Genomic DNA, 23,345 nt, shown 5'->3' with positions numbered 1-23,345 from the left:
TCTTCTTCTTGGCCAACACTCCAATTACTTCCTTCCAAAGCCATTTCTGATCAAAGCTTCAAATCGAGGAGGTTTTTTTTTTCAGGTTCCGATCCACCACCACCAGGTACGTAGAGCTTCTTGTATTGGAAAATGGCAATGACAATATTGCCATTGCAGCATCTTCTGTTCTGTTCTTCAACCTCGCATGCACTGCGAAAATACACAATCTCCGGCCCTCTTCTGTTCCGTGCTTGTTTGCTTGCGCTTCCATTCATTCTATTGCTCTATTATTGTAATGTAATGCTGTGGCTCAAGGATTAATCCATCGAGATTCTGTAACTTTCTGTGGACAATCATCAGGGCGATAATGTCTGGTCTCCGCCGTCCGCGTTCTACGGAATGCGTCGAAGATTTCGATAACCAGAGTGCAGTCCGGCGGCCACGACCGGCGATTAAGGTAAATCTTTTCGGATCCATGTTTTCGCTGGAATCATCGCCAATTTACTTTCTCTGTTTTATAATTGCTTCGATTTCTGATTTCTGCTCGGGCGGCGGCGATTATAAAGCTACTCCAAGCAAGTGTAGAAACGGGAATGTTTCGATCGCATAGTTTCCTTGCATTTTTACTAGTTCTGTTCATTTCTTCGACTTAAATTCGCTTTGAAATCATGCATTAACGTCTCGATTACTTCGTATGTTCGTATGTTTCTAACAGATATGGTCCCTTAATCATGTCCCAGATGGGGAAGCAGGCCTGAAATAGCGTGTTTCAGAATCTTTGATGGTTCGCTGAAGGTATATTCGGACGATGTTCACTGTCACTTGTTTCTTCTTGTCTGTTTGGCAACTTCCCTCCTACTTATTAACGATTTTCTCAGGTTTGGAATTTGAGCCAAATGAAAAAACCTCTCAAGGTGTTTGATAGTCTCCCATTAACTATGCCCAAACAAATAGTCCTGATGAGCAAATCAGGTACAGTTTCTTTTACTTTTTTCTATCTCACATGATCCAAAACACATAAAATATGCATATTAAAAACCTTGTTATGAAGAAGCATGGAAGAGCGAGCAGGCCATGACTGAACGTATCAATCTATTCTGGACATAAGATGTGGGAGATATAGACGCTTTTGGGACTTTTAAGCATACTATATGATGTCAGTTTGATGTTAATAGGGTGTTGTATTATTTATTTTAAAGTCTTCTATGGCATATGTAGCAGAGTTAGATTTTGTCCGTTTAAGAAGCCATGGATAAGAGAAATGACACGAGACAGACATGGAACAAAAACAAAAAACTCCTTCCAGATATATGACAAAGTTAGATTTTGACAAATACCTTCTTCATTTAGAAGCTAGGTATGTTTCTGTGCTGCAATTTTATAATTCGAGCAATATATCTAATCTATGGATAAGGTATCCATTTGTTTGCTTCTTTTATCTAATTTAATTGAACTTTGTAAAACTAGATTGAATTGAAAGCATTGGCTGAAGAAATGCAAGCAGTGAGTATATAGGTCCTGATAAACTGGAGCAAGAGCTAACTGCTTCAAAAACGTCCATATTAGTTTCAACCTATCAGAGTAGCTGAAAGCCAGCTTTCCTTCTCACAGGCCATCCTCCCTTGAGACAGGTGAGCTCAATGACATGGAGCATCATATTGTATACCATGCATTTTCTGTAAGTTTCATTTTATTTTGTTGAGTAATTCACATCCTTAGAATATGATGCTCAATGACATGGAGCATCATATTGTATACCATGCATTTTCTGTAAGTTTCATTTTATTTTGTTGAGTAATTCACATCCTTAGAAGAATTTGATTTTATAAGTATAATTTATTTCCTCTTTGAGACTACAGATTGTATACAATGCATTTTCTGCAAGTTCCATTTTTATTTTGTTGAGTAATTCACATCCGTAGAAGAATTTGAATTATAAGTATAATTTATTTCCTCTTTGAGACTACAGATTGTATACAATGCATTTTCTGTAAGTTCCATTTTTATTTTGTTGAGTAATTCACATCCTTGAAAAAATTTGATTTATAAGTATAATTTGTTTCCTCTTTGAGACTACATATCAAAGTTTTCGACTCCCTTTGCACTTGAACTCGTATTTTTTAACTGAATGCCCATTTACATAGATCATCATATTGTAAACAATCTGTATTCTTCTAAAAAAGCTCTAGTATTTGAGAGGCTGTTCTTTCCAGGGTCTCACATTCTGTGACTTGTGATTGACCTCTCAGATGGCTTTTTCATGTTCATACAAAGACATATTTGGATTGTGCAATCCTTAGAGATGTAAGTGCTATCTTTTCCTCAAAACAGAACTTGATCATTTTGTTTGTCTGGTATTCATATTGGTAAGAGAATTCAAGTTGACTATATAGTTTTCATTGTAACACTAGGACTGTTGGGTATTTATAGCCAACCTAACGAATGCAATTCAGCGAATAATTGCTAAATTTATTTCAGGAAATGGAAATGTCGGCTGATGTGCTTACCGCATGTTTGCTTTTGAGGTTGCTGACCCATATCTTTATCTGATAAAATTTCCCTTCGTCAGGTTAGCATAAATGTTCTCAGTTCAGTATATTGGTGTGGATTGGAATAATTTGCTGGTAAACACAAGTTTAATGATCTGTATTTTTTTGTGCCTATCAGCTGGATGATCGAACCTGATCATGTTTCAAATGATTCTGTGCTGATACACAAACCTCTTTGGGCTACATTCATGGATACAGCTATTTGTTCAATTCTGCCCCTAGTTTTCCATTATTATTTTTATTATTATTATACTTTCTAACTTTAATATTATTTTCAATCTTTTTCTTAAATTTAACACCAACAATTTTTTTAATCACTTTCTAAATTTATAAATTTTCACTTTTAAAATGGTCTCTCTCAATTTTTTTTTCTAGTTCTAAAATTTTAACACATTTTAAGGTTTTTCCTCTTTATTAATTTTTTTTTTAATTTACAACTTTCTTTATCTCACTTTTTCAAATTTTCCCATCTCTCATTTATTTTCGTACTTTTAAACATATTTTTTCCTATCTCTATATCTTTCTCTCGTTTTCTATACGCAATATTTTAATCTCTTACCTAACTTTTCTCTCTGTAATTGGTCTGTAAACCTTTTTAACTACTTTTTTCTCTCCAAAATATCTTTTATCTATAAAGTTTTTTACCATCTTATTTATAACTTATCTCAAAAAAAAATTTCTCTCTCTCTTTTTTTTTTCTAATCTAAGTTTTTTTTCCTCTATCTATTTATGAATTTTTTCTCTCTTAAATTTTTTTCTAACATTCTTCCTCTCTTTGAAAAATCTTCTCACCTATTTAACTTTCTTGTATTTATCGTTTTTATCTCTAAAAATGCCATTTTCTTACCTCGTACTTGTCCGGAGAGTTAATTTTCTTACCTTAAACTTATTTCATCAAATTAAGACTAAAACTTGAGAAATTATATAACATCAACAAAAAAAATAAAAAATAAAAAGAAGAAGATAAAGAAAACACTCAAAATAAAACAACAAAAATGTCCAAACCCAACATTGAAAACACTATAACCTAGCAACAAAATCAAGTAGGTGAAAAACATCACTTTTTCAAGTATTGAGTTCTTTGATGAAATTAAAGGTTTAAGTTTAAATTTCATTGAGTCACCCAGTCAAGTACAGGGGTAAAAAGAAAAAAGTATTTTTTTAAAAAGTATTTCTATTTCACCCTAAAACATTTTCTCACTTTTTAATTATTTATTGTCTAGTTTTTTTCCTTTGCATTTAGAACAATTCTCTCTCATTTTTTAACTTTTTTATGTAAACCTTTTTTTCTCTCTAACTTTTTTCTCTTCAACTTCTTTTTTGGGGGGACATCATTTTCTTACCTCTTACTTGATGGGTGAATTGATTTTTTCCTTAAACTTATTTCATCAAATTAAGACTTAAACTTGAAAAACTATTTAAATTGAACCAAAAAAAAAACACTCAAAATCAAACTACAAAAATGTCAAAACCCGACATTGAAAATACTATAACTTAGCAACAAAATCACGGAGGTAAGAAGTAAATACAAGGGTAAAAAAATTATTATTTTCCCACCTCTTTCTACTTCTAGATTTTTCCACTCAACTTTATTTTCTATCTTTCACTTTTTAAACCTAGTTTCTCTTCCTTAAATAATCTTTACTTCTAATTTTTTTGTTCATTCTAAAATTTTTGTCCCCTCTTTTTTCTTTCTAAATTCTTTCATTTTTTACTTTTTCTCTAAAATTCCCTTTTTCATAGTTTTTAACTATTCCTTATTTCTCTTGAAATTTTTGTTTCTTTTCCCTCTTAAATTTCTCCCCCCTTAACCTTTCTTTCTAAATTTTTTCTTTTTCTTTTTTGTTTTTTCTTAGCTCTAAAATTTTCATTATTTTAAAGTTTTTTGGTCTAAATTCCTCACTTTTTACTTATTTTCTACTTAGTAACTTTTTCCTCTATCTAAAAATTTCTCACTTATTAATTTTTCTCTTTTGTTCCTCTCTAATTTTGTTTCTTTAATTCTAATTGTTTAAGATATTGGAATGTCTCGCTACACTTGATTCGAGTGATAATTTTGTAGTTAAACTGGTACGTTAATTCTTTCTTATAGTATCGTTTGAAACCACATTGTTGAAGTTATAGTGTAATTTCAAAGCTTTTCTTCAACTGAATTGTTTGTGATGTATTCTTGCAGCCATACTTTTGCAAGATTTTCATCTTAGATGTTGGTATGAATTCATTGGGTATTGAGAAGTAAAAGTTGCTGAAACGAGGTGAAATTTAAATGTTGGGTCTGAGTTTTTATGTTTTTGTGTCTATATTTGAAGGATGGCTCATTTGTAAATTCTAATTACCTATAAAAATGATGATATACTTTACTAACGGGACTGATAATTCGCTTTTATTTTTATTTTATTGTTATTGAAACAAGAAATAAACATTTACAATTTAATAGTTACCATTAAACTCTAGAATTGGACTAAATAAAGCATGAGGCTAAACCTTAAAGAACCTTGAATACCGTATAAAAGCCCCCTGATTTATGTTAATAACGAAGCTATGTTTGGTACCACTACAGGCAGGTCAGGATGAATTGAAAGCTCTCGAGAAGGCACTAAAAAGGATAGAAGACCATGATTCCTGCTGGAACTGCAAGAGAGGTGGAAATTAAGCTTTGGTATTCGCTTCTGTTTTATTTTTATTTTTTTTATTTTTTTTCCTTTTCCGTAATGTTTGGGGGCAGTTGTGAACATTTTTTTTACTTTTATTTAATTATAAAAGTTGTATGCCTCTCAAGACTGATTTTGGAAGGGAGGTACCTTTGTTTGAGGTAGAAGGAACAACAGTTGAAGAATTTATATTCCTGTATATTTGACACAGATAATCAGGGGTACTCTGCTGCTGAGATGGATAGACTTATCCCAATTACCATATTTATGGTCAAATTTGATAAGGTAGTTTTTCTTACTACTATCATCCTTTGTTGATTTAGTTTTATTTATTTTCTTCCTACCATCTCTTAATTTTTCCTTTACTTTTTTAACAGGTCAGAATGGAACCTAGAAATAAGGAAGTCGATCTTTGGGAAATTTGTCCAGCTAAATGAGGAAGATTACCTATCAATTACATTATCGATATGATGGAGGTGGAGCAACTCAAGTTTGGCTGGGCTCTGGCAGGTATTTTTTTGAAAGTGTCCTGATTTTAAGAACTTTGGCTTGTTTTTAGAAACATTTGGGAAGCCTTGCTATATTCTGTGTGCTATATTCTTTCTGTTACTCTTTGCTGTATTCATTTAGCATTTTCTTTCCTTCTTTTTTGGATTGGGAATTAACTTTTCATTTACATTCATCTCTAATCCTTTCTTTCTCTGTTGTTTATAGGATTAGCAAAATTTACCAGCATGCCATTGCATACCAACTAAATTATAAAGTGGTGTGGCACTAACTCAGGTATCAAAGTTACTTTTTCCCCCTCCCCAAAGAAAAAGAAGTTTTATACTCTCTTATTGTATTATTGTTCAAACATCGATTTAGGAACGAAATGAATTTATAAACTTAAAAGAGTCATTATACTAATTATCTATATCCACTTTCAATACTATTTTTCTCGCCAAATTGCATGTCCACAAAATTTCATTTCTACATTCTCGCCATCAAATTTCAAGGCCTGTTGAGAAATTGTTAAATTTCAAATATCTAGTAGCCAACTAGGGAAATATGGATCAATTGGAGTATAGTATAGGTGCTAGTTATCCTTTCTAAAGCAATGAATATGCATACATGTTAATGATTTCCAATTCTTTCATTAAATATCTAGGATTCCAACTTCTAAGGACGACTAGAACGTGGTAGATTATGTTGCCGCAAAGAGATATATTTCCTTCAATCATCCAGATCAAGGGTTTTTTCACAATTCTGTGGCCAAAACCTGGTTTTGATCCTCATCTGCAGACCTTGGTAAGCTCTCAAACTTCTAATTGATTTTGCATGCATGGAAATTTTACCTAATTATGTTTTAGAACCACTATGTTTGTGCATGGAATACCAGTAGCTCTCTTCCACCCTTCCCTTTCTCTTTACCTCCTTGCCCACGCCTTTCTTTCCTTATCCTTCTCCCTCTCTTTCTGCCTCTCTCCCTCCTTCTTTCTCCCTACTCTCTCCCTCTCCCGTCTCTCTCCTTCCATTCATATAATCAAATTATTGTGTTTCGATGGTTATAAGGATTTGTTTGAGTTAGAATGGTGTCTTAGTTGGGTGTGATTATGAAAGACGTATTTTTTTTTTGCATGCATGTTCATTTTACATAATTTATGTTTTAGAATGATAACATCTTGATTACATCATATGTTTCTAACAAATATGGTCCCTTAATCCTGTCCTGGATGGGGAAGCAGGCCTGAAATACACGTTGAAAAGTAAAAATAATCATTCGGACGATATCACCATGCTTTTGTTTTCACCATGCTTCAGAAGCTTTGATGGTTCACTGAAGGTATATTCGGACAATGTTCACTATCACTTGTTTCTTCTTGTTTGTTTGGCAACTTCCCTCCTACTTATCAACGATTTTCTCAGGTTTGGGATTTGTGCGAAATGAAATCATGGTGTTTGATGGTCTCCCAGTAACTATGCCCAAACAAATAGTCCTGATGAGCAACTCTTTCGGACTCGAACATCGGTCGAGAAAGAGAGCAAAACGGGAGGTTTGCTCTGCTTCTTTGAAAGAACAAAACAGGTGGGAATATCCCAAAGTTGAATCAGGTACAGTATCTTTCACTTTTTTCTATCTCACATGATGCAAAACACATAAAATATGCATATTAAAAACCTTGTTATGAAGAAGCATGGAAGAGCGAGCAGGCCATGACTGAATGTATCAATCTATTCTAGACATAAGATGTGGGAGATATAGACGCTTTTGGGACTTTTAAGAATACTATATGATGTCAGTTTGATGTTAATATGGTGTTGTATTATTTATTTTAAAGTCTTCTATGGCATATGTAGCAGAGTTAGATTTTGTCCGTCTATGAAGCATGGTAAGAGAAATGACATGAGACAGACATGGAACAAAAACAAAAAAACTCCTTCCAGATGTATTGCAAAGTTAGATTTTGACAAATACCTTGTTCATTTAGAAGCTGCCTGTAAGGTATGTTTCTGTGCTGCAATTTTGTAACGAGCAATATATGTAATCTATGGATAAGGTGTCCATTTGTTTGCTTCTTTTATCTAATTTAATTTAACTTTGTAAAACTAGATTCAATTGAAAGCATTGGCTGAAGAAATGCAAGCAGTGAGTATATATAGGTCCTGATAAATTGGAGCAAGAGCTAACTGCTTCAAAAACGTCCATATTAGTTTCAACCTATCAGAGTTGCTGAAAGCCAGCTTTCCTTCTCACAGGCCATCCTCCCTTGAGACAGGTGAGCTCAATGACATGGAGCATCATATTGTATACAATGCATTTTCTGTAAGTTTCATTTTATTTTGTTGAGTAATTCACATCCTTAGAAGAATTTGATTTATAAGTATAATTTATTTCCTCTTTGAGACTACAGATTGTATACAATGCATTTTCTGTAAGTTCCATTTTTATTTTGTTGAATAATCACATCCTTGAAAGAATTTGATTTATAAGTATATTTTATTTCCTCTATGAGACTACATATCAAAGTTTTCGACTCCCTTTGCACTTGACCTCATATTTTTAACTGAATGCCCATCGACATAGATCATCATATTGTATACAATCTGTATTCTTCTTAAAAAAGCTCTAGTATTTGAGTGGCTGTTCTTTTCAGGGTCTAACACTCTGCACTATTCAGGCTGACATTGTCATGTTCATACAAAGACATATTTGGATTGTGCTATCCTTAGAGATGTAAGTGCTGTCTTTTTGTCCAAACAGAACGTTATCATTTTGTTTATTTGGTATTCATATTGGTAAGAGAATTCAAGTTGACTATATAGTTTTCATTGACTAGTTAAATGCCTCCCATGTAACACCAGGACTGTCGAGCATTTATAGTAACCTAACGAATGCAATTCAGTGAATAATTGCTAAATTTATTTCAGGAAATGGAAATGTTGGCTGATGTGCTTGCCTCAGGTTTGCTTTTGAGGTTGCTGATCCATATCTTTATCTGATAAATTTTTCCTTCGCCAGGTTAGCATAAATGTTCTCAGTTCAGCATATTGGTGTGGATTGGAATAATTTGCTGGTAAACTCAAGTTTAATGATCTGTATTTTTTTGTGCCTATTAGTGCTGGATGAACGAACCTGATGTTTCAAATGATTCTGTGCTGAAACACAAACCTCTTTGGGGTACATTCATGGATACAGATATTTGTTCATTTCTGCTCCTATTTTTCTATTATTATTTCTATTATTATTTATACTTTCTAACTTTAATATTATTTTCAATCTTTTTCTTTAATTTAACACCAACAAATTTTTTTTAATCACATTCTAAATTTATAATTTTTCACTTTTAAAATGGTCTTTCAAAATTTTTTGTTTTTCTATTTCTAAAATTTTAACACATTTTAAGGTTTTTCCTCTTTATTCTTTTTTTTTTTTTTCAATTTTCAACTTTCTTTATCTCACTTTTTCAAAATTTCCCATCTCTCATTTATTTTCTTACTTTTTAACATATTTTTTCCTATCTCTATATTTTTCTCTCTTTTTCTATATGCAATATTTTAATCTCTTACCAAACTTTTCTCTCTAAAATTGGTCTAAACTTTTTTAACTGCTTTTTTCTCTCTAAAATATCTTTTATCTATAAAGTTTTTGACCATCTTATTTATAACTTTTTTTCTCAAAATTTTTTCTCTTTTATTCTTTTTTTACTTTTTTTTTTCTAATCTAAGTTTTTTTTCCTCTATCTATTTATGAATTTTTTCTCTCTTATTTTTTTTTTCTAACATTCTTCCTCTCCTTGAAAAATCTTCTCACCTTTTTAACTTTCTTGTATTTATAGATTTTATCTCTAAAAATGCCATTTTCTTACCTCGTACTTGTCAGGAGAGTTAATTTTCTTACCTTAAACTTAAGAAGAAAAAGAAAACACTCAAAATAAAACAACAAAAATGTCCAAACCCAACATTGAAAATACTAAGTAGGTGAAAAACATCACTTTTTCAAGTCTTGAGTTCTTTGATGAAATTGAAGGTTTAAGTTTAAATTTCATTGAGTCACCCAGTCAACTACAGGGTTAAATTTTTTTTAAAGTATTTCTATTTCACCCTAAAATATTTTCTCATTTTTTAATTATTTATTGTCTAGTTTTTTTCCTTTTCATTTAGAACAATTCTCTCTCATTTTTTAACTTTTTTATATAAACCTTTTTTTCTAACTTTTTTCTCTTCAACTTCTTTTTTGGGGGGACATCATTTTCTTACCTCTTACTTGATGGGTGAATTGATTTTTTCCTTAAACTTATTTCATCAAATTAAGACTTAAACTTGAAAAACTATTTAAATTGAACAAAAAAAAAAAACACTCAAAATCAAACTACAAAAATGTCAAAACCCGACATTGAAAATACTATAACTTAGCAACAAAATCACAGAGGTAAAAAACACTAATTTTTCAAGTTTTAAGTTATTTGATGAAATTAAAGGTTTAAGTTTAAATTAAATTGACTCTCTCGGTCAAATACAAGGGTAAAAAAATTATTATTTTCCCACCTCTTTCTACTTCTAGATTTTTCCACTCAACTTTATTTTCTATCTTTCACTTTTTAAACCTAGTTTCTCTTCCTTAAATAATCTTTACTTCTAATTTTTTTGTTCATTCTAAAATTTTTGTCCCCTCTTTTTTCTTTCTAAATTCTTTCATTTTTTACTTTTTCTCTAAAATTCCCTTTTTCATAGTTTTTAACTATTCCTTATTTCTCTTGAAATTTTTGTTTCTTTTCCCTCTTAAATTTCTCCCCCCTTAACCTTTCTTTCTAAATTTTTTCTTTTTCTTTTTTGTTTTTTCTTAGCTCTAAAATTTTCATCATTTTAAAGTTTTTTGGTCTAAATTCCTCACTTTTTACTTATTTTCTACTTAGTAACTTTTTCCTCTATCTAAAAATTTCTCACTTATTAATTTTTCTCTTTTGTTCCTCTCTAATTTTGTTTCTTTAATTCTAATTGTTTAAGATATTGGAATGTCTCGCTACACTTGATTCGAGTGATAATTTTGTAGTTAAACTGGTACGCTAATTCTTTCTTATAGTATCGTTTGAAACCACATTGTTGAAGTTATAGTGTAATTTCAAAGCTTTTCTTCAACTGAATTGTTTGTGATGTATTCTTGCAGCCATACTTTTGCAAGATTTTCATCTTAGATGTTGGTATGAATTCATTGGGTATTGAGAAGTAAAAGTTGCTGAAACGAGGTGAAATTTAAATGTTGGGTCTGAGTTTTTATGTTTTTGTGTCTATATTTGAAGGATGGCTCATTTGTAAATTCTAATTACCTATAAAAATGATGATATACTTTACTAACGGGACTGATAATTCGCTTTTATTTTTATTTTATTGTTATTGAAACAAGAAATAAACATTTACAATTTAATAGTTACCATTAAACTCTAGAATTGGACTAAATAAAGCATGAGGCTAAACCTTAAAGAACCTTGAATACCGTATAAAAGCCCCCTGATTTATGTTAATAACGAAGCTATGTTTGGTACCACTACAGGCAGGTCAGGATGAATTGAAAGCTCTCGAGAAGGCACTAAAGGATAGAAGACCATGATTCCTGCTGGAACTGCAAGAGAGGTGGAAATTAAGCTTTGGTATTCGCTTCTGTTTTATTTTTTTAAATTTTTTTTTCCTTTTCCTTAATATTTGGGGGCAGTTTGTGAACATTTTTTTTACTTTTATTTAATTATAAAAGTTGTATGCCTCTCAAGACTGATTTTGGAAGGGAGGTACCTTTGTTTGAGGTAGAAGGAACAACAGTTGAAGAATTTATATTCCTGTATATTTGACACAGATAATCAGGGGTACTCTGCTGCTGAGATGGATAGACTTATCCCAATTACCATATTTATGGTCAAATTTGATAAGGTAGTTTTTCTTACTACTATCATCCTTTGTTGATTCAGTTTTATTTATTTTCTTCCTACCATCTCTTACTTTTTCACTCTACTTTTTTAACCAGTCAGAATGGACCCTAGAAATAAGGAAGTCGATCTTTGGGAAATTTGTTCAGCTAAATGAGGAAGATTACCTATCAACTACATTATCGATATGATGGAGGTGGAGCAACTCAAGTTTGGCTGGGCTCTGGCAGGTATTGTTTTGAAAGTGTCCTGATTTTAAGAACTTTGGCTTGTTTTTAGAAACATTTGGGAAGCCTTGCTATATTCTGTGTGCTATATTCTTTCTGTTCACTTTGTCGGCATTGCACATAGGTTATAAATTGAGCACTTTCTGTTTTGTTATTTTCCCGAATAAGGCAAACTCTATTGATTTATAAATTTGAATCTTTGATTTCATGTTATTCAATTCATTAACGTATTATTATCCAAATTCAAATTTGAATCTTTGATTTCATGTTATTCAAGTCATTAACGTATTATTATCCAAATTTAGGTTCTTTAAATGGTTGAGATTGGTTATTGGCTTACTCGTCAATGGCATGTGGGATAATAACCCCTTGAGATAGCTTATAAGTTGATGGATTTTAACATGTTTTAGGAGTTCTGGAATCATATTGAAATCTGAAAAACCTTCAACTATTGTTCCTTTGTTTTTTCTAAGTAGTATTCGGATACCTAATCTTTATACTATGCTCATGGCTCACCCCACCCACTCAAGACCAATTATGGGAGACAAAAAGGTCTTAAATTATTAAATTTTTCATTTAGGGGTTGAACTCAGAATCTTCGGGGATATTTCCAAACATCTCAAACCCTACCCACCAAAGACCAATCCTTGGATTCTGCCTTCGGAATGTAGTTAGATTTTTTCTTTTTTTTCCCCTATGGGCGGACGAAAGATTGAAAAGGAGTATACGTTCTCTCAGAAAAAGTTTCTTAGTTAAATCAAACATAGGAGTTCCCCATAAAATTTCAGATTGAAAAGGAGTATACGTTCTCTCAGAAAAAGTTTCTTAGTTAAATCAAACATAGGAGTTCCCCATAAAATGTCAGATTGAAAAGGAGTATACGTTCTCTCAGAAAAAGTTTCTTAGTTAAATCAAACATAGGAGTTCCCCATAAAATTTCAACCCATCAATCTAAAGGCTTTATAATGGCTTTATAATTAAAATAAAATGATTATGCGATGAGAGATTTAGAACAATGCTGAGTTCGGACTAAAGGGGATATATGTTTTCATGACAAGTTACAACACAAATTCACAGCATGTATGAGAAACCAAGAAAGTGTTTTATCTTAGATAAGAAAGATGAAAAGCTGTGATTTAGCAATCAAATAGTGTGTAAGGAAAGTGGATATTGCTCTGTTTTGTTCTGTTATGTGCTGCAGCTTCGTTCAAGAAGATGGTGGTCTACCTTTTTCAAGATTAACAAAGAAAGTTTTTTTTAATAAATAACAATAATAATAAATTAATTGGAAAAATTCTGTGTGCCTTCTTCCGTGGTTCTCTTGAGGTCTGTGAAAACTTTTAAAATATAGATTCTCTTCACAACCAACAATTAATCTTTTTTTTTTCTGGCTTGCTTTCTTTCTTTCTCAGTTTCTTGTATATCACTGGATTTTATTAGTTTCTGTTACTACCCAGAAACTAATATTCATTTATACAGTTTAATAATTGCAGTTTTTCACTTATTTGAAATGTCCATCTGTATTTTTGTACAAAAGCTCTTTAGTCTAGCTACTATATTTTTTGTACCACTACAGGCAGGTCAGGCTGAATTGATAGCTCTTGAGAAGGTACTGGAGGGATGCAATTTCTGTTTATATGCATCTGTTTATCTGCAATTAGGGCATATTTGGATGGCGCTATCCTAAGTGAAGTAAGTGCTTTCTTTTCCTCAAAACAGAACTTGATCACATTTTGTGGTTTTCTGGTATTCATATTGGTCAGAGAATTCCAGTTGACCGTGTGCTTTTCATGGACTAATTAAATGCCTTCCATGTACCTTTTTTATTTTTTTATTTTTTATGGTTTTCAAAATTTTATCTCTCATCATATCCTTTTCTATTTTTAATTTTTTTTTCAATTTATAAAAAATTCACTCAAATATTTGCATACTTTTTTTATTATTTATTCTCTAGTTTTTTCTCTCTACCTTTAAGACTACTTTCTCTCACTTTTTAACTTTTTATGAGTAAATATTTTTTTTCTCAAACTTTTTTCTCTTGAACTACTTTTTTCGTTTTTATGAGAAAAACGTCATTTTCTTACCTCTTACTTGATGTGTGAGTTGATTTTTTCCTTAAATTTATTTCATCAAATTAAGACTTAAACTTGAAGAATTATATAACATGAACCAAAAAAACACCCAAAATTGAACTAAAGGGTAAAAGAATGTGTCCAATGTGTCCAAATTTGTGTGAGTAGAAAAGAATGTTGGATGAAATTAAAGGGTTAAGCTTAAATTAAATTGATTCAATGTGTCGAAATATATATAAGGGTAAAAGAATGAGTATTTCCCAATTATATTTTTATTTCTAAAATTTTTCCACTTAACTTTTTTCTCTCTCTAAATTTTTTATGCCCTTCTCTCTTTCTCTAACTCTTTTTTCTTCCTAAAACTTTTTGGTTTTAAACTCTTTTTTCTCTCTCAGTATCTCTCAAATTCTCTTTTCTATCTCTAAAGTTTATAACTCATTTTCTTAATTTTGTTTTATTTATCTCTAATTTTTTTTAACCTCTCATCATTTCACTTTCTTTCATCTGTCTAAACTTTTTCATAGTTTTTAACTTTTCCTTCTTTATCTTTAAATTTTTGTCTCTCTTTCTGTTGGCGGTAAAATATTCCCCTTAAACTTTTTTTTTCATGCAAAACTTTTTTCTTAATTTTTAATTTTTAATTTTCTTTTTTGTTTTTTCTTATCTCTAAAATTTTCATCATTTTTAAAAGTTTTTTCCGTCTAAGTTACTCACTTTTTAAATTATTTTCTGCTTTTCTAACTTTTTCTTCTCTAAAATTTGCTCTCTAATTTTTTTTTTTCATTCTATCTTTTTTTATCTCTTAAATTTAATCTTTCAACTTCTAACGAATTTAATCTTTCAACTTCTAGATGAGGAAGATTCATGTCAAGGTTATTCATTACTAATCAACCGTTTATGTAATTATTACCAGCTTTAGCACACTATTAATTCATTTCAATCAATTGAAAATAATTTAATTAGTCAAACTTTATGTGGAAAATGTTCTCCGAAGCATCCAACAGAAGTTATCTTTTGGTGGTAACTCGCACGATCCATGAACAACTAACACTCTCTCTCTTCTATTTCGAATGTGAAAAAAATTCAACCAAAAAGAGCCCCGAAAGTTTATGTACTAATTACATTTATCAAATTATTTGAGCAGGAAATTAGATCTTCATTCTGGCACTTGGTTGGGTGAGGGTGATGATTGAGTTGATGATGGCTGATGCGGTTCCATTAACCTTCACCCGGCAGGTAACCGTTTTATTTTCCCCAAAATTTATATTTTTAACTTTTTTTTTTCTATATAAAATTTCTACCCTATTTGTGTATTTTTTTCTATCTCTAAATCTTTATTTAAATTTTATATATATTTTTTTCTATTTAAAATCTTTCCACATTTTGAGGTTTTCCACTCTGTTTATGAATTTTCTCTGAAAAATTTGCACTTTTTTTTAACTCTCTCTACATATTTTGCCTTTTACGTTTAAAATAGTGTGTGTCCTCTTGTAATTTTTTATTCCCCCTGTATTCTCTTCTCTTTATAATTTATTTCACTTTTAACCATTGCTTCTCTTCCCCTCTAATTTCATCTTTTCTCTAACTCTTTTTCGTTAAAATATTTCTCTTCCTCCTAACTTTTTTCTATCTATAATTTATCTTAGTTTCTAAAATTTTCTCTATGAAACGATTATCTTGGGAAGTGGTGTGATGCTAACTCAAGTATCAAAGTTACTTTTGGGCCCTTCCCTCCTGAGAAAAGAAGTTTTATACTCTCTATTCTTACTGCATTTATGTATTTCAAACTTATCTTGCAGTTGGGAATTCTGCACTTGCTATGATAATGACAATGATATAAAAAATGCAAGAATATTCTGGTGACTTGAAAGTATATCCTTAGCTTTTCTTTTCTTCAAATACCGATTAAAGAATGTTTTAAACTTTAAAGGGTGACCATTGTCAACTACATTATAAAGCGGTGTTGTACTAACTTAGGTATCGAAGTTACTTTTTCCTTTTTCCTAGAGCAAATTAGAGTTTTACTCTGTTCTTACTACATTTATGCTTTCAAACTTAACTTGCAGGTAGGAATTCTGCATTTGCTCTCCGCCTCTCACAATGAACAGTGAGATAAGAAATGGTGTTAGGACCATTGGTGGTGAGTTGAAACTATCTCCTTAGCTTTTTCTCTTCAAATGTTGACTAAGGATCGTATAAACTTAGAAGGTTCATCTTGAAAGAGTCGTACGGATTTTTTAAATATAATTTCGATGATATTTCTCTTTCTTGATTGCATGTCAACAAAATGAGATTTCTACATTCCACCATTAAATTTATCATTAGTTTTGTTTTGTCTTATCGGCCGTGAAATTGATAAGTTTGAGATGTTAACTTGTGTTACAGATAGAATGTGGTGGAAGAGTAATCGAACTGTACGGTGCTTTATGTTCAAGGGAGTGGTTATTTTGTTTCGGGCCTGTTGTAGTTTGAGGACTTCTTGCAAATATTCAGGAGTCAATTAGCCAAATATGGATAAGTATGCAACTCTTTGCTGTATTCCCTTAGGTATCGAAGTTACTTTTTCCCCTTTCCTAGAGCAAATTAACTCCTAGATATTTGCACTTTTAAGAAGTCCTCAAACTATAACAGGCTCCAAACAAAATAACCACTCCCCTGAACATAAAATACCGGTACAGTTCGATTACTCTTCCACCACATTCTATCTGTAACACAACTTAACATCTCAAACTTATCAGTTTCACGGCCGATAAAACAAAACGAAACTAATGATAAATTTGATGGTGGAATGTAGAAATCTCATTTTGTTGACACGAAATCAAGAAAGAGAAATATCATCGAAATTAGATTTAGAAAATCCGTACGAGTATTTCAAGATGAACCTTCATAAGATCCTTTAGTCAACATTTAAAGAGAAAAGGCTAAGTAGATACTTTCAACTCACCACCAATGGTCCTAACATTTCTTATCTCACTGTTCATTGTGAGAGGTTGAGAGCAAGTGTAGAATTCCTACCTGCAATTTAAGTTTGAAAACATAAATTCAATAAGAACAGGGAGTAAAACTCTAATTTTCTCTAGGAAAGGGGAAAAAGTAACTTCAATACCTAAGAGTTGCATACTGATCAATATTTTTGGTGTAGATACTTTAAAGAGAAAAGGCTAAGTAGATACTTTCAACTCACCACCAATGGTCCTAACATTTCTTATCTCACTGTTCATTGTGAGAGGTTGAGAGCAAGTGTAGAATTCCTACCTGCAATTTAAGTTTGAAAACATAAATTCAATAAGAACAGGGAGTAAAACTCTAATTTCCTCTAGGAAAGGGGAAAAAGTAACTTCAATACCTAAGAGTTGCATACTGATCAATATTTTTGGTGTAGCCTAAAGCTCTCCAAGAATCCATAATGGAAATTTGATTATATTTGATGTACCAATACAAAGCCCAAAAGCCTCTATTTATAGAAGAATTAACAACTAACTAATTATTAGAAAAACTAAAACAATTAAACCAAAAATATAAAACTAACTCACTACATCAGTTTCCCTCCCTCTTAAGAAAACTCGTCCTCGAGTTTAAAAAGAATACAATAGAGGCAGGGTTGTTGTTCCAATGCTTCTTCTTTCAATGGTTTGAAAAAACTTGAACCGAAAATGTTGTCTTGAGTTCGTCAAAACACGTGTACACTCAATGAGGGATTCTTTCAAAATATAAATTTGCATATAGCTCCTGCACCATGGTTAACAACTCATTCAAATGAAGAAGAAATCCTATAGCTTCCTCTCTGGACAAATTCTGGGTGGGTTTATTGAGAATAAAAACTTCCTTGCTATTGTCGACCATTTCTTTTCTTCCAATCAAACATTCCATTTTTATTTCCATATACAAATTTCTTTCTTTTGGCTTTGCATATTGATTATACCCTGAAATCTCCCTTGTTTTCATCCCATCGAACCCACTGTCGTCATTCGAAGAATTTAAAGGTTGGTATGGTTGTCCAACAGCATTTGAATCTTGACATGTAACATTGACAAATTCAATGGGGTAAAACTTATTCAAATCGTGAAAAATTAATTTGGCTGGATGAGTTTGTTCCTTATCTTTTGCCTTCTGAATTTCTTGTCCTATCTGTAAGCTTTCTTGAAAAATTAAAGAACTGTGCTCATTAACATCTGGCATTTCAGCTTCAAAGAACATCGTAGCCAAAGAAAAAGGAGAATCATCCTCTGATCTTATCAATTCATTATCAACATCATCTTCCTCATCAAAATAATTTTCAAATTTAAGAAAAAACTCCTCTTCTTGTTCAATTGCTTCAATCTGACAAGGGTTCTGGATTCCATAATTTCTCAAATCAACATACAAGGTATCAATTTGAAGCAAATTTGAGTTACCTCTTGCATCCTCTGAAATTTCCGTTGGTCTTATGCAATCTTTTGAAGTGTCTTTACTCTCTTGGTGGCAAAATCTTCCCATCTTGGTTAAGGTATCGATTGGGTGTTTTTCTCCAATTGTTGTTGTTGGGAGTTTTGTACAAGAAGAAAGAAAAATTCCACATCTATTGTTTGGAGTTTCAATGGATCCCAAGAGTTCTGAAGGTTTTCGAACAAATTTTCTGGCACAAAATACCTCTGCCTTGCGTGAAATTGATTTGGTGAAATTTGTACAGACTCCAAGATTGTTGCTTGAACTTTCTTGTTGCTGAAACTTTGCATAATATTGGTTCTTGATTAAAGATTGACCTTCATAATTAATTCCAAACTCATATTCTGACTCGTTTGAATCCTCACCAACTGATGGGTAATGTCGTTGATTTTGACTGAGATTCCAAACTTTGCATAATTAATTCCAAACTCATAGTAGCAAGATTTTGACTGAGATTGATGATTCTTCCTCGAACCTGACGGTATCTCTTTCTTGTACCCACCGACTCTTGTACAAATCCGTGAAATTGTGAATTATAATTGGAAAATCGAGATCGAAATCGGGCTGAAGAAATATACTCAATATCTTCCTCAGAGTCGCTTGAATCAATATCCCAATCATTTCCATTGTATTCCATTTCTTCCTCACTTGAATCATAATCCCAATCTTGGTTTTCCTTGTGCTGTTGGAATCTTTGTCTTTCTCGTGCATCATATCTCCAATTGCGCATGTTTCTTGGGTCGTATTTCTTCGTTCTTGAAAATCTTGTACTGGGATCTTGTTTGTAAAAATCTCGTTCTTGGTCATAAAAGTACTGTTTTCTTCTTACTTCTTGAAAAGAGGGTACTCTAAAAGGTATCCTCTTGTATTTGGTGTGAGCTGTTGAATAACGAGCACAACATCACGAAGCCCCTCTTGCGATCTACGTCAACAAGAGTTTCCCGGCCCCTACCAGCGGCTGCCATTGTTGGCCCAGGCGATTACTCTGATACCAATTTGGTGTAGCCTAAAGCTCTCCAAGAATCCATAATGGAAATTTGATTAATATTGATGTACCAATACAAAGCCCAAAAGCCTCTATTTATAGAAGAATTGACAACTAACTAATTATTAGAAAAACTAAAACAATTAAACCAAAAATATAAAACTAACTCACTACATCAGGATGTTTATTTTTTTATTTTTTTGTTGGTAAATATGTTCCTCCCTCGCATTTCCCCTCCTTCATTTCCTCTCTCCTCTATCTCCCTCCCTCCCTTCCCAATTCCAATACCAATTATTGGACTGGAGTATTGTGTTTCAATGTTTTTTAATTGAACATTTGTTATTGATTGTATTTGGTTAGGAATTTATTTACTGTTTTCTTCGTTATATGAGATTTGTATTTTTAGTTTTCTCCAATTATTGTTCTCTATTCCTCCCTTCATCACTCATCTCCCTCCTTCCATCCCTATTATCGGTATATTGGAGTATTGTGTTTCAATGTTATTTGGTTTGGAGGATTTGTTTGGTTAGAATTGTTTCTCCAGAATTGTTTCTCCCTGCTTGTATTTTTAGTTTTAGATGATATTTAAATGATTATTTTCCTCCATTTATTATTTTAATACCTATCTCCTGGTGCATGATAGCATTATTCAACAGCCATCAAAAGGGATTACAAACCTATATTTTATAGGACAAGGGTCTCGGCAACTAAAAACTAGCCATTATAAAAGGCTAGCCCGAGCTCTTCTCTATTTGGTCAAGGTGTCTTCTAGCTTCGTGTTTCTGTTTTATAAAATAGCAACCGGGCTATTCTCTATTTGGTCAAGGTGTCTTCTAGCTTCGTGTTTCTGTTTTATAAAATAGCAACCGGGCTATTCTATATTTGGTCAAGGTATCTTCTAGCTTCGTGTTTCTGTTTCTTCTTTATAATTGATTGTTTTTGTTATTTTTCATAAGTTGCGATGGGGAGTTTCAGAACTTTTATGCTTGTACTTTCTCTCTTCACCTTCTTCATTTCATCTCTCCTCCATCTCCCTCTCTATTTCTCCCTCCCTCTCTCCTCTATCCTCTCTCTCTTTTCTCCTTCCCACTCCCCCACTCTTTCCACTTCTCTTCCTCCTCTACAAAATTTTTATGCATGCACTTAGTCTTTACACAGTTTACTTACTTCGATGAGAAATACATAAATACTTTTCTCCATTTATTGTTCTAGTATATATCCATTGATGTTGCTGTTGACTATATCTACGATTATTATTTATAGAGTAGAGTTGGCTTTGATATAGTCAATAACTAGGATCTTTTAGCTTTGTTACTGACTGTTTTTGTTATTCTTCAAAAATTGCAAGGGGCATTGTAGTATTATGATAGTGTTTTTTTTTTTTTTTAAGTTTGTTGACTTTTGAATGTTATTTTGTTTTGTTGCAAATATGTTCCTCCCCTTGCAGTTCCCCTCCTACATTTTTTTCTCTCTTCTCTATCTCCGTCCCTCATTTCCATTCTTCTCTCCCGCTCCCTCCCAAATTTCATTACCAATTATTGGACTGGAGCATTGTATTTCAATGCTAATTTAATTGAACATTTGTTAGTGGATTTGGTTAGAATTTTATTTACAGTTTTCTTACTTATACAAGGCCTAGGGGTGTATTTTTTGTTTTTCTCATTTACTGTTCTCTCTCTTCCTCCCTCCATCACTCCTCTCTCCGTCTCTCCTTCTCACTCCTTCCATTAATATTGTTGGAGTATTATCGGAGTATTATGTTTCAATGTTATTTGGTTAGGAGGATTTGTTTATGTTAGAATATTGCGATCTCCATTTGTTTTTCAATTCAATTGGTATGAAAGTGTTACTTTTTGTTTCATTGATTGATCCTTGACATAGATGTCTTCCCTTCGTTATTTTCTCTTTCCCTTCCTCTTCCTCCTTTCCTCCCTCCTTTTCCCTTTTTTCTCCCTCCATCCCTTCCTATCGCTTGAGTATTGTGTTTGAATGTTACTTCAATGAAATGTTTGTTATTAATTGTATTTGTCGAATGAGGTAGATTTAGTAGTAGTTAGCTTCTTTGGTGGTTATTACGGCTGGCTTATTTCTACAAGGCTTCATAGCTGTAAAATTGTATCTACTTGGATGTTTTATTGGTAAAATAAGTTATTTAGAGTATGGTTTTTGGTGCTTTCTTATGGTTGTTGATTGGTGGAGAGTGTTAAAACTTTTATGTTTTTTATACTCTTTGTTCTCTTTCCTTTCATAATTGAATCTGACTGTGGAAGGTTGTAGTGAGCAAATGGGTTAACAATTGTAGACTCTGCCTTGGTTATTGCGTTGCTAAGTTTATGCAGACTATATATTTTTGTTATTCTTTATAAATTGCATTGGTCAACCTCAAAATATAATGCGAGGATAACCAGATTGATTGATGCAAGTAGGCATCGTATTATGATGACATTTTTTTATGTTTAGTTATGTCGACTCTAATGTATTTTTTTGTTTGGTAAAATATGTTGTTATTACATAAAATGTGTGCATCGATTATTATTTGGAAGGAAGGGAGCCCTTAGCTAGTCTTCGTGTTGTCTCTCTTCTCCTCCTTCCTTTCCTCTCTCTTTCCTCCTTTTCACTCCAATACTAATACCAATTATATTCGATTGGCGTTGTGCTGAACATTTGTTATTTATTGTATTTGGTCAAAATTTTATTTACAATTTTCTTATTGATACAAGACTTGTATTTTTAGTTTTTCTCCATTTATTTAGGTATTGTTTATTTATTTTTTTTTAGCTTATTTTTCCTGCTTCCTTAAGGGATTTTTGTTTATGTACCTTAATATTTTTCCCCATTCTCTCTTCTAGTATTGTGTGTTTCATTGTTATTTTAATTGAACTTTTGTTATTGATTGTATTTGGTTAAAAGTTTTATTATTTATACAAGGGTTGTATTTTTAGTTTTTCTTCATTTATTATTTTTAGCTTATTTTTCCTGCTTTCTTAAGGGATTTTGTTTATGCACCTTAATATTTTTCCCCATCCCCTATTCTAGTACTGTGTATTTCATTGTTATTTTAATTGAACATTTGTTTGTTATTGATTGTATTTGGTTAGAATTTTATTTACAGTTTTATTAAATATATAAGGGTTGTATTTTTAGTTTTTCTTCATTTATTTGCGTATTGTTTATTTATTATTTTTAGCTTATTTTTCCTTCTTCCTTGGGGATTTTTGTTTATGTACCTTAATATTTTTCCCCGTCTTCTCTTCTAGTACTGTGTGTTTAATTGTTATTTTAATTGAACATTTGTTATTCATTGTACTTGGTTAAAATTTTATTTACAGTTTTATTATTTATAAAGGGTTGTATTTTTAGTTTTTCTCCATTTATTTATGTATTGTTTATTTATTATTTTTAGCTTATTTTCCCTCCTTCCTTATTTTTAGCTTATTTTTATGTTTTTCTCCGTTTATTTTTCTCTCTTGACCCTCTGTTACTCTGGTATTTACGTATTGTTTATTTATTATTTTTAGATTATTATTTTTCCTGCTTACTTATGGAGGTTTGTTTATATACCTTAATATTTTTTCTCCGTCCTCTCTTCTAATATCTATCTCCTCTCTCTGTGTGTTATTTATAATCAGTTATTTACATCTCTATTTTCTCATTCATTGTTTGTTGTTTATGAAAATTTTCGATTTGTTTACTGAAATTAATATATGATCACATCAAGATTAAATCTCACACATACTAATTTCTATATTAGTGTTCCCAATTATGCATTCCTTGTATCATTGTCAAGTTCTTTTTTCTTCTTCTGAAACTTTTGTTTCTCTATAACCATTTTTCTCCAACTTAATTTTCCCTAATTTTGTCCCATTTTACAAAATTTATCAAAAATATATTTTTCCTCTCTTTTGTCAATCTAAAACTTTTTACTCTGAGTTGTTCTAAATTTCTGTTTTCGTGAATGTATACTTAGAATTTGAAAACCGAAAATTTAAAATTATGTGTAACTCATTTTTTTTTTAATCTTAGCATAGGAGTAATCACCTCTAGTGGTTTGAAAAC

At 31.6% G+C, this 23,345-nt stretch overlaps 1 non-coding gene across 20 annotated transcripts; it reads left to right on the top strand.

The window, feature by feature from the left end:
- Positions 1-21: 21 nt before the first annotated feature.
- LOC111015018 (uncharacterized) lies at positions 22-22,651 on the top strand. 20 transcript variants are annotated; one of them, XR_015790844.1, is made up of 31 exons: positions 22-106; positions 343-439; positions 698-777; positions 861-954; positions 1,204-1,339; positions 1,450-1,613; positions 2,196-2,286; positions 2,461-2,551; positions 2,650-4,601; positions 4,708-4,786; positions 5,092-5,190; positions 5,394-5,467; positions 5,560-5,692; positions 5,897-5,965; positions 6,333-6,472; positions 6,910-7,007; positions 7,091-7,276; positions 7,526-7,667; positions 7,776-7,941; positions 8,320-8,399; positions 8,594-8,684; positions 8,783-8,843; positions 10,670-10,723; positions 10,830-10,908; positions 11,214-11,310; positions 11,511-11,584; positions 11,679-11,810; positions 13,384-13,499; positions 15,024-15,115; positions 15,946-16,019; positions 16,265-22,651. It is a non-coding gene; the product is annotated as an uncharacterized LOC111015018 (transcript). The 20 variants fall into 20 exon arrangements; XR_015790850.1 differs by lacking the exon at positions 15,946-16,019 and having other exon boundaries at positions 16,935-22,651; XR_015790841.1 differs by having other exon boundaries at positions 15,946-22,651.
- Positions 22,652-23,345: the final 694 nt, after the last annotated feature.

Source organism: Momordica charantia (assembly GCF_013281855.1).
Source record: "Momordica charantia cultivar OHB3-1 chromosome 5 unlocalized genomic scaffold, Mcharantia_2.0 BLBB01000005.1, whole genome shotgun sequence".
Classification (NCBI taxonomy): Eukaryota; Viridiplantae; Streptophyta; class Magnoliopsida; order Cucurbitales; family Cucurbitaceae; genus Momordica; species Momordica charantia.
Note: the sequence above shows the minus strand (reverse complement) of the source record. Positions and strands in the feature narration are given on the sequence as shown.